The 11,735-nt window shown below is 41.5% G+C and overlaps 1 protein-coding gene across 6 annotated transcripts in view; it reads left to right on the top strand.

Annotated features, from left to right (window-relative positions):
• Positions 1 to 1,466: 1,466 nt before the first annotated feature.
• LOC109966397 (plasma membrane calcium-transporting ATPase 1-like) overlaps positions 1,467 to 11,735 on the top strand; it is a 101,584-nt gene continuing 91,315 nt past the window's right edge. Inside the window, exon 1 of one of the 6 annotated variants that reach the window (XM_020611213.1) lies at positions 1,467 to 2,031. The gene's annotated coding sequence lies outside the window, so the exon portion shown is untranslated. Of the gene's footprint in view, positions 2,032 to 2,145; positions 2,322 to 2,428; positions 2,683 to 11,735 lie in introns of those variants that run through there. The other 5 variants (XM_020611211.1, XM_020611212.1, XM_020611208.1 and 2 more) reach the window with 5 other exon arrangements.

Raw genomic sequence — 11,735 nt, forward strand, 5'->3', positions numbered from 1 at the left:
GTCACCAAGTGTTTGATATGGGGGATTTGTTGGGCTTTCCTTATAACAGTGTCACGTCTAGACCTGATTAATTAAAGTGTTCTGAGACAACTGTTGTGAATTGGCGCTGGAAAACTGCATTCCTCACTTTGAAACGGGGAAGTAGAGGAGAGAAAAAATAGGATTTTTAATTTTGTTTACTCAGTAAAATATCCTTCAGTGTTCAGCTGCCAAAACCCCAGTGAGAGGTCTGAGTGTTGATGAAAATGTTGACAAAAATGTAATCTTGTCTAGTTGTGTTTAATTTTAACTGTGTGCTCACATCTTTTAAAGCAGCAATGAATGCTTTGCTGACTGTTTCTCCTGTATGTCTCCATCATCTGCAGTTAGTTTTCACTGAAAGTGAATCAGTGTACTGTTTAATGGCGGCTTTAACCACCTCTCTGCCTCTCTGTCATTAGCATACCGTAGGAGGCAGAGCTGATTGAGTGGCCAGTTGGCTGCCAGAGATTTCTTTTCAGATTCTTTGTTCATGTTCTTCATTTGCACCAGTAAAATTCACCATACATGAGCACAGTCCCCATCGCTTATGTGATCTCTACTTTTCATAACTACATATTAAACAGATGGGAAGGGAAAGGAAGGTCAGAGGCGTTAATAAATCATAACATGACAGCAGTTTTATAAATGTCCACCAGAACAAGTATCTATTCCTCTCTGAAAATTAAAAGCTCTGCTTTTTCTTGAACTTAAAATATTGTAAATTTAACCTTGAATTATAACAAGATTATGTTCAAAATTGGACAACTTTACCTTGAAATGTGTTATTCTTAATGTATGGTGACATTAATCTTAAAAAATGACAACTTTATTCTCAAAATAATGCAACTTTAGTCATGAAATAACCTACAGTTTTAGTTTTAGGAAATCTTATATTACAACTTAATTCTCAAAATATATGGGCTTTTATTTAGAAATACTGTGACCTTATTCACAAACCTATTTTTCAAAATAGCCTATTATAACTTGTCATATGTGGACTCAATAAAGAAATATGATTAGTTTTTCCAATTACATTTTAAATCTGAATTAGCCTGTGAATTTTTGTTGGCACAGTAGTGCAATATTTTCAACTTTTCTCAAAAGAATTTTCTGGACATTAAACCTTTTTTAAAAAAAATATAATTTAATTAATATTGACTTTTGCTTTGAAATGTTATGACTTTTGATTGTCTTAGCCTAATAAATGGATACTATACAGTAATGAATGTCACACTATCTCATTATTTGTCCTTGAAACTGGCAGAAATGAGCCTCCATTTATGCTCCAGAATAAATCCAGATGTGGTTTTGCTGGGGTCTCAGCCTGTATCTCCCCCCCCCCAGGGGGTGATCTTGATAGCAGGGCTCTGTTTCTACTTGATTACCTAATTAATTCACAGATCCACCTTAAAAACACGGTAATCCCGGACTGGTCCCTCCCTCTGTGGCGGTCTGTAGCACCAGTTCACCTCCCTCCTCTCTCAGTTCCCCCAGCTATAGCGAGGAAGGGACGCTGATTCAGGCGTTGGGTCTTTACGCTAACAACAGACCTGGTTGAATGTGTCGGACCCCCCCACCCTCCCAGTCCAAGCCCCTGTCCCACCCACCGCTCTGCAACACCAGTCCTCATTTGGGGCTGCTGGATCTGCTCTTAAGCGCCTTCACTCCTTTGCTTTCATTGCAGGAGAGAGAGGGTGATCTTATTTTTCCCTTTTAACGGATTGATTTCCGACTGAATGTGGAGCTGGGCTGTTTTCTGTCATCGGGGCTGCCGCTGCAGGACCGGAGCTGGTGCGAATGTAAACACAAATTAAAAACACTCTTTTGAACGTCGGAACAAAGGGAGGTTGAAGATCTTTTTTCTCGCCACCGGTCTGTCAATCATTTCTCCCACTGCAGCTGTCAAGTTGGAGCCCTGCTGGGAAATGGACAAACCCCTCTAAAGTGAAGACTGCCGCACTGACACGAGCGCGCACGGGACGTGATTTGGACGGGGATCCCATTGTGACGGTAACGACTGATTTTGTGTTTTTTAAACTTTACTCAGCATAAGTCCGCTTTCTTTCAAGTCACATGTGGCTGAAAGACGCGAAACATAACGCATTTTCCCCGCCGGACACGGTTAAAGTGGCATTTTATCGTGTTTTCAGGAGTCTGTCGTGCCACCAGTTGTCCGCACTGCTTAGCATCCGGGTAACGTTCACAACTGCCGTTTCTTCACCTTCTCACCCACTTATTAGCAACTACGGGCGACGTTAGGATTTTCCACAGGTGCGAACGTACTCCTGCGCCTTTCAAGGGTATTCTAAGCTTTATTTTATAATACTTTCTGCTAGATTGAGCTCACAAGTGTCCCACAGAGGCACGCGCTCAACTCATTTCTTCTCGTCTAACGTCCCGACAGTTTGCTAGGTTACAGCCCCGATACGTGCCTCTCTTTGCAGTCAAACCTGTTTCCATTCAGAAACGTGGACGTCGAACACCAACTTTCATCGCTTTTCGACGAAACCATAGCGCCTTTTAAAATAAACCTTATGGCAACGTACGATCTCTTAGTCAAACATCACATGATTATGATTACATGTCAACTTTTAGACATGTTACGCAGTGGTTGCTAGTGTCTGTCGTCCGGTCACGGCCGTGCTTATCAACCAGGGGATCGTGAGTACACAACAGTTTGTAAACTTGTCATTTTGGTAAAGTAAGATGGTTTTACGTCTAGTAGGGGTATGCCGAACTGAAGAGCCGCTGCCTGGGAGTTTCCGTAATGTTTGAGACTTATAAAACCTCCATGTTCACTACCTTAACAAGAAAATACAAGAAAATGTTGCTGGTTTCCCAATGGCGGTGTTGTGACGGGTATCCCCGGGCTACGAAAGGCATGTGTGGACTATTGCAGTAGCTGCCAGGCAGGAATCGGACCGCCCGTGGATGTCTCTGTGTGTATGGAAACAGTTTGCTCATAGTCTCAGCCTACAGTGTTTTGTTTTCCGACAGATATTTCCCCTGGTAACCAAAAGAACCCTCGGCCATTACACGGTCTATGGCAACTTGATAAAAGACTGTCTTTCTTCCGTGGGCACTGGTTGCTGCGGCTGTTGCTGTTGAAATGTGTGTATTTCTGGTACTGTTGTGGTGTCCTGACACTGTGGTTGTGAATGCGGTGCTTGTTCAGCTGGTCGGAGTGGTTTCCACATTTATAGTACTTTAGCCTTCCAGGTTATCATGGCAGGGTTGCAGTGGAGGAAGGTGACAAATACTTACCGAGCAAATTTTATTTCAGTTAACGAGCAAGAAGCGTCCTTACGTCATTTGCTAAGATGGGCGGTTGAAGCAGAGTTGCTTCTTTTTCCTCGTTTCCTTTCATTTTATCCGTCTCCTCCGCCTCCTCCCTTCTCTATCTGGGTGTGTCCTCCCTTATTGCGTTAGGAAGGAGGGGGGATCCCGCATCTTGGCTCATGGTGACTCCTCCTCAGCTTGTGACCTCCAAACGAGGGCATTGCCTTCTGTTTTATTCAGCTGCTAATTTACCAAACAGATCAGCTCTTTGCACTGAAAATCAGATGCAAGGAAAACTTTGATGTCTGTTCAGAGGAAGAGATTTAGGTGATTCTGAAACTGTTGTTTACTGGATCCTGCAGGGAAAATGGCTACTTTTGATCAAATGTGCTTGTTTTTCCACCTATCAATTCATTGAATTTTACCAGCTGTGAGTCCAAAGATCTGCTACCAAATTATGCAAATCAGTTTATATCAATTTGAGTTTAAGGGAGTGATGCAATGATTTCATTTACAGAATCTCTATGCATGACAGGTAATGAAATACTTGGCCTCCTGCCCTGGCACAGATGGCCTTTGCGAAAAGCCCCTCCGATATATGACTAAGACCCACAGATCTCCTTTTAGTGGTTTTGTGTCTTTGTGGTCATTTTTGTGTCTATATTTAGTTATGGCCATGTGTTTTCTCGTTTTGGTCGTTTTAAAATTTCTTTTTAGCTGTTTTGCTTCTCCCTTTTAGTCGCTCTGTGCCTCTTTGTGGTTGTTATTGTTTGATTTGTTTTTTTGTGTGAGGTTTTGCACATCCTTGTGCTCATTTTGCATCTCTTTGTGGCTGTTTCATGTCTTTTTTTTATTATACATATTTTGTTTATTTTTTGTTTGCTTTTCTAACACGTTATATACCTACTCTATACAGAGGCTCTGGTCCAGGGACTCCCTGATCCCGTGGGCCTGTTCAGTAATTCATCCATGGAGGTCTGAGTCCTCATCGCTCCATATAACAACACAATGTCATTGCTTGTGCCTTGATGTAATTAACACAGAATCTTTGCACACACAATGTTATTGACAAATGCACTGGATCAAAAACTCTGTGTGGTTTCGGTCCTCAGATCTTATCAGGTTTTCAGTTCATAGATTGATTTTAAGTTGGTACATGTGAATAACAGTGTTCATAGGCTGAGACATAAAAACTTGTACCATGCTTTAACAAATGTTCAGGGCTTCCCCCATGAAAAGGTTCAGCTGAGGTTGTCTCATGGTCTAATTAGCTGATGGGTGATGACCTGAGCAGCTCCGACACTATATTTGCTGTGTGAAATGGAACCTTTGCTCTTTTTTTTGGAGGTTAATGTTGTAGTTTTCAATAACAGAGTACATACTGTAATTTTTAATGATGGAACCATGTAACGGACTGGCAACCTGTCCAGGTAAACAAACTCTGTGCTAGGATTGGCTGAACCCCTGGGACACTGCACAGGATAATTGAGAGGTATAGACAAATGGGTGGATGGTGCCAGCTGTCGGTCCACAGCTGAAATTATCCTCATGAATAATGTCTGAAAATGACGCAGCTTTCACACAGAGTATAATTTCTCTAATGTCAGCCTGGACCTCCTCCCAGGTGAGCATATGGTCAGCTTTACTTGCAGACAGATGAGTACTTTGCTGGTGTCTGGAGCTGCTGCTGAGGTCGTGAGGACCACAGGAAGTGGTGGTTCCAGACTCACTATGTCTGACGTCCTAAGGTCCTGCAGGAGGTTCAGGCTACTTCAGCAGCAGCAGAAAGGACAGACGTGAAACTTCACCAGTTTATTTACGCAAATCAGATCCTTTAAGAAAGCTTTGTTGTCGCGCTCACTTCGGTTATTCAGCACCACTGCTCCAGGTGGTGTTATTAGGCAGGTGCCAAAGCCACCATTCTTACAGTATTGTAGAATACTATACTTCTTTTTTTATTGTCACTACCACCATATTTTGAGTAATCAATTACAAGGGAGTACTTTGGCAGAGGTATTGTTTTACCAGCATTTGTTTGTTTTGTTGTTGGTTGTTTACAGCATAACTCAAAAAGTGATGAATGGATTTGGGGAAAAACTTCTGAAAAAGGAACGAACAGAAATTAGAAAAAAATAAGTACTTAAATGTGTTTGGTTTTTAAGTAATGTTTTCTAATTCTAAGATACAATTAATCACACTATAAATGTTCATTTTAAAACCTTGATTTATAAACAAGTAATTGCTTGCCATAATTTTTAGTGTAGTGTTTTATTTGTTTTAAAAGACCATAATTTTTTATAAAAAAAGGGAATAATATTAAATACTAATGATGACAAAGCTGTTATATGTGTAGAATTGAAAAAACAGTTATTTCAAATGTGTGTACAGTGAGTATGTGTAGATTCTGTTGTTGCTTAAGAAAACATTGGTGAATTCCAGTATCTTTGTGAAAACTTGGTAAGTAGGTTTTACAAACAAATTTGTTCTTTAGAAGGGTTTGTGAATGAGGCCCATTGTTTTTTGGTAGAATGGCATTATGGGAACAGTAACCGGACTTGGTGGAGGTTTGCGCACGCTGAGTGCTGTCTGGTTTAGTTCTGTGTTGTTGAAACATCCACTTATGGATGTTGAGTTTTACCTCTGGTCCATAATGGGCTGCCCATGATTTGATGTGTTCTTGCAGTGAATTGTGGGTGACTGAGGCTGCTGTCTTTGAGAAAACTGGTTGCTGGGTTTCCTTTTCACTTGATTCAGGGTTTTCTTTTGTCATCCATTTGTATATAACACAATGACACAGCTTAAATGTACAGTACATGTGGTTTTTGGTGAAAGTGGGTTTAAAGTGTTGCGACCTCAGCCCAGCGTGCTACACTGGACACTGCAAACGCATTGTGCTACTGTGAACTCAGTGGTTCAGACATTCAGATCCCAGATGGAGTCTAAACCACCTGGGACCAGGGTTACAGATCGAAGTGGCCCGAGTCTCCCCAAGGCACAACAGTTTCCTCCCTCTCTGCTGAACTGTGAACTGAACAGCAGAGACTATTTAACTGTTGACTGATGAAGCTCATGGAGCTGTTTGCAGCCTGCAGGCATGATTGACCTTCTTCCCCCTTGGCTCTTGTCATCTGTTTGGAAAACTGGGAAACTGAAAAATAAAGTAGACTTTTTTTATGCAATCAGAACAGGGATCTGCATTTGTTACAGTCCCCGTAATATCCATCAACAGCACTGCTTGGCATGTGAACTATTAATTAAAAATTGATAATTTGTTTTTGAGAATTGATACAGTATGATTCAAAATGTAATGGATACTCTATTGATCCCGAGGGAAATTCAGGCATTCAGTGGCAACAGCAATAATTACCAACATCACAGCACCCAAAATCAAAAGTGTAGACTAAAATACAGACAGAAATAAGTATAAAAATGAGAATAGGAAAATATACATGTATATCGAGTAATGTGTGCCAGATATACATGGTGTATACATAAGTGAATATGCATGGGGTACCTGTGTACGATGCCAATATGTGCAGGAATGAGCAACGTCAGGGACCGTCCCCAGTTGCAGGCTTAGTTTAAAGACGTACTGAAGGGGCTTCCCCAGCTCAGCAGCACAGGCCCTGAGTAATCTAGGATGTTGTCCATCTGGGCCGGCTGCTGTGCTGGGGCGGAGTCTCCTCAGCTCTCCGCTAAACTGAGCTCATCCATGGAGGTCTGAGTCCTCATCGCTCCATATAACAACACAATGTCATTGCTTGTGCCTTGATGTAATTAACACAGAATCTTTGCACACACAATGTTATTGACAAATGCACTGGATCAAAAACTCTGTGTGGTTTCGGTCCTCAGATCTTATCAGGTTTTCAGTTCATAGATTGATTTTAAGTTGGTACATGTGAATAACAGTGTTCATAGGCTGAGACATAAAAACTTGTACCATGCTTTAACAAATGTTCAGGGCTTCCCCCATGAAAAGGTTCAGCTGAGGTTGTCTCATGGTCTAATTAGCTGATGGGTGATGACCTGAGCAGCTCCGACACTATATTTGCTGTGTGAAATGGAACCTTTGCTCTTTTTTTTGGAGGTTCATGTTGTAGTTTTAAATAACGGAGCACATACTGTAATTTTTAATGATGGAACCATGTAATGGACTGGCAACCTGTCCAGGTAAACAAACTCTGTGCTAGGATTGGCTGAACCCCTGGGACACTGCACAGGATAATTGAGAGGTATAGACAAATGGGTGGATGGTGCCAGCTGTCGGTCCACAGCTGAAATTATCCTCATGAATAATGTCTGAAAATGACGCAGCTTTCACACAGAGTATAATTTCTCTAATGTCAGCCTGGACCTCCTCCCAGGTGAGCACATGGTCAGCTTTACTTGCAGACAGATGAGTACTTTGCTGGTGTCTGGAGCTGCTGCTGAGGTCGTGAGGACCACAGGAAGTGGTGGTTCCAGACTCACTATGTCTGACGTCCTAAGGTCCTGCAGGAGGTTCAGGCTACTTCAGCAGCAGCAGAAAGGACAGACGTGAAACTTCACCAGTTTATTTACGCAAATCAGATCCTTTAAGAAAGCTTTGTTGTCGCGCTCACTTCGGTTATTCAGCACCACTGCTCCAGGTGGTGTTATTAGGCAGGTGCCAAAGCCACCATTCTTACAGTATTGTAGAATACTATACTTCTTTTTTTATTGTCACTACCACCATATTTTGAGTAATCAATTACAAGGGAGTACTTTGGCAGAGGTATTGTTTTACCAGCATTTGTTTGTTTTGTTGTTGGTTGTTTACAGCATAACTCAAAAAGTGATGAATGGATTTGGGGAAAAACTTCTGAAAAAGGAACGAACAGAAATTAGAAAAAAATAAGTACTTAAATGTGTTTGGTTTTTAAGTAATGTTTTCTAATTCTAAGATACAATTAATCACACTATAAATGTTCATTTTAAAACCTTGATTTATAAACAAGTAATTGCTTGCCATAATTTTTAGTGTAGTGTTTTATTTGTTTTAAAAGACCATAATTTTTTATAAAAAAAGGGAATAATATTAAATACTAATGATGACAAAGCTGTTATATGTGTAGAATTGAAAAAACAGTTATTTCAAATGTGTGTACAGTGAGTATGTGTAGATTCTGTTGTTGCTTAAGAAAACATTGGTGAATTCCAGTATCTTTGTGAAAACTTGGTAAGTAGGTTTTACAAACAAATTTGTTCTTTAGAAGGGTTTGTGAATGAGGCCCATTGTTTTTTGGTAGAATGGCATTATGGGAACAGTAACCGGACTTGGTGGAGGTTTGCGCACGCTGAGTGCTGTCTGGTTTAGTTCTGTGTTGTTGAAACATCCACTTATGGATGTTGAGTTTTACCTCTGGTCCATAATGGGCTGCCCATGATTTGATGTGTTCTTGCAGTGAATTGTGGGTGACTGAGGCTGCTGTCTTTGAGAAAACTGGTTGCTGGGTTTCCTTTTCACTTGATTCAGGGTTTTCTTTTGTCATCCATTTGTATATAACACAATGACACAGCTTAAATGTACAGTACATGTGGTTTTTGGTGAAAGTGGGTTTAAAGTGTTGCGACCTCAGCCCAGCGTGCTACACTGGACACTGCAAACGCATTGTGCTACTGTGAACTCAGTGGTTCAGACATTCAGATCCCAGATGGAGTCTAAACCACCTGGGACCAGGGTTACAGATCGAAGTGGCCCGAGTCTCCCCAAGGCACAACAGTTTCCTCCCTCTCTGCTGAACTGTGAACTGAACAGCAGAGACTATTTAACTGTTGACTGATGAAGCTCATGGAGCTGTTTGCAGCCTGCAGGCATGATTGACCTTCTTCCCCCTTGGCTCTTGTCATCTGTTTGGAAAACTGGGAAACTGAAAAATAAAGTAGACTTTTTTTATGCAATCAGAACAGGGATCTGCATTTGTTACAGTCCCCGTAATATCCATCAACAGCACTGCTTGGCATGTGAACTATTAATTAAAAATTGATAATTTGTTTTTGAGAATTGATACAGTATGATTCAAAATGTAATGGATACTCTATTGATCCCGAGGGAAATTCAGGCATTCAGTGGCAACAGCAATAATTACCAACATCACAGCACCCAAAATCAAAAGTGTAGACTAAAATACAGACAGAAATAAGTATAAAAATGAGAATAGGAAAATATACATGTATATCGAGTAATGTGTGCCGCCTTAGTATAAAATGTGAAAATGTACTGATCTGTTAACCACAGACCCTATTTTAGGCTCCTAAACAGAAACCATAGACTTGGAGTGAGGGAACCAGAAGTGCAGATTTGCTAAGTTTCAGGTTGTAGGGCTCACTACTACGGCACTTAGTTTAGCTGAAGTAAACCAGCTACAGCCTGGCTGAGAGACGGTTTGGAACTTTTGGGAGGAGTGAAAGCACACAACTGTTTTATTTAATCTTTTATTTACTTAGGGTAGGTTCAGTGAGAATCCATCTCTCTTGCAGGAACTCCCTCATTGCATTCACACAGTTGCACATTCACACCTGGAAGCTTTCCAGTAAAACCACTGACTGACCCGCTGCCAACTGAGCAGCTCCACTGAAGTAGTTAGGTGTTAGGGACCTTGCTCAAGGGCAGCACAGTGGTTGTGATGAGGGTGGCGCAGATGCTCTTTGTCACCTGTCCTACCCAGATTTAATCCTGCCAGTCCAGGGATTGACCTTGTAGTCATAAGCTCTTTTCTCCAACCATTGGCCACAACTGCAACTGTTATAAAGGGAAAAGGGTGTGCTGGATTTATAATATGACGGAACAAGAACATGAACGTGCCACAATAATCATTTTATTGTGTTGGAAAACAATTGTAATTATTTGCCCAGCCCTACCATATAGACAGAAATGTTTCCAATACATTTTTTTTTTTGTAAAATCAGTACAGAAATCCAATGTTACCCATTGGACAATTACAATGAGCAGCATTATAAGTATAGATATAAATGGTATGGCAGTAGTCTCATTGTATATATCATCATATTGATGGTGATGGCACCATCCAGTCCTACACCTACAGAGCGCTACTCCTGTAGCAGCTGGAGTTGTTTGACAGTTGGGACCTAACACACCACCTGATACACTGGTGTGGTTGGTGTTTATGTGAAAACTTGGTAAGTAGGTTTTACAAACAAATTTGTTCTTTAGAAGGGTTTGTGAATGAGGCCCATTGTTTTTTGGTAGAATGGCATTATGGGAACAGTAACCGGACTTGGTGGAGGTTTGCGCACGCTGAGTGCTGTCTGGTTTAGTTCTGTGTTGTTGAAACATCCACTTATGGATGTTGAGTTTTACCTCTGGTCCATAATGGGCTGCCCATGATTTGATGTGTTCTTGCAGTGAATTGTGGGTGACTGAGGCTGCTGTCTTTGAGAAAACTGGTTGCTGGGTTTCCTTTTCACTTGATTCAGGGTTTTCTTTTGTCATCCATTTGTATATAACACAATGACACAGCTTAAATGTACAGTACATGTGGTTTTTGGTGAAAGTGGGTTTAAAGTGTTGCGACCTCAGCCCAGCGTGCTACACTGGACACTGCAAACGCATTGTGCTACTGTGAACTCAGTGGTTCAGACATTCAGATCCCAGATGGAGTCTAAACCACCTGGGACCAGGGTTACAGATCGAAGTGGCCCGAGTCTCCCCAAGGCACAACAGTTTCCTCCCTCTCTGCTGAACTGTGAACTGAACAGCAGAGACTATTTAACTGTTGACTGATGAAGCTCATGGAGCTGTTTGCAGCCTGCAGGCATGATTGACCTTCTTCCCCCTTGGCTCTTGTCATCTGTTTGGAAAACTGGGAAACTGAAAAATAAAGTAGACTTTTTTTATGCAATCAGAACAGGGATCTGCATTTGTTACAGTCCCCGTAATATCCATCAACAGCACTGCTTGGCATGTGAACTATTAATCAATTCTGTGAAATGTAGAAACCCCTCTGGAGAAGGAATCCCTCCCTGTGAACCAGATCCAGCAGCGTGCACTGTCTCTTATGTAACACATCCACATCCATTATTAATGGATGCAGTGCAGCTGTGAGAAGCTCAGTCCTATATTTAAGATATGGATGTTCTTTGCTCAGCAGAGCCCGAGTGTTGAGGGATATAATAAGCGGTTGCCTTTATCGTTATTTTATAAACCTGCTGGCAGGACAGAGTTTGAGGGTGATGAGGCTCTCATCTGAGGGGGAGGGAGCATCTGTGGAAGGTGTGAGGGTGGCAGTAGGACCAGCTACATCAGCAGCAGCAGCAGAGGGGGCAGGGCCGTTGAACCCATGTAAAAAAAAAAAGAAAGTTGTGTAACTGGTTAGCTGCTTCACAACCACATTTTTTTGAGATAAGTAAAAGCAAAAAAAAAAAAAAAACGCGGGGTGTTTCGTTTTGGGTTT

This window comes from Monopterus albus, unplaced genomic scaffold (genome assembly GCF_001952655.1).
Source record: "Monopterus albus unplaced genomic scaffold, M_albus_1.0 scaffold110.1, whole genome shotgun sequence".
NCBI classification, from domain to species: Eukaryota; Metazoa; Chordata; class Actinopteri; order Synbranchiformes; family Synbranchidae; genus Monopterus; species Monopterus albus.